Consider the following 566-nt stretch of genomic DNA (forward strand, 5'->3'; position numbering starts at 1 on the left):
TGCTTTCAGCCAAGATCCATTGGACATCAGCAATGATATCCCTCATTTCACAGCCTCTTCTGAATCCAGCTTGAACCTCTGGAAGTTCTCTGTCAATGTATGCTTGCAACTGTTTCTGTATTACCTTTAGTAAAACTTTACTCGCATGATATATCAAAGTGATTGTCCGATGATTTCTGCATTCCACTGGGTCACCTCTCTTTGGAATGGGCACAAATAGGGATCTCTTCCAATCAGTTGACCACGTAGTTGTCTTCCAAATTTCTTGGCAGAGATGAGTGAGTGCCTCCTGTGCCACCTCACTTTCTTGAAAGATTTCAATTTTTATGCCATCAAATCCTGGTGCCTTGTTCTTTGCCAATTCCTTCAATGCACCTTGGACTTCCTCCTTCAGTATCATTGGCTCTTGATCAGATGCTACCTCTTGAAGCAGTTGAACAGCAACCATTTCCTTTTGGTACAATGACTCTGTGTATTCCTTCTATCTTCTTTTGATGCTTTCTGCATCATTCAATAATTTGCCCAGAGAATCCTTCAATAATGAAAGTCAAGGCTTGAATTTTTTC

This window comes from Chrysochloris asiatica, unplaced genomic scaffold (genome assembly GCF_000296735.1).
Source record: "Chrysochloris asiatica unplaced genomic scaffold, ChrAsi1.0 scaffold00037, whole genome shotgun sequence".
NCBI classification, from domain to species: Eukaryota; Metazoa; Chordata; class Mammalia; order Afrosoricida; family Chrysochloridae; genus Chrysochloris; species Chrysochloris asiatica.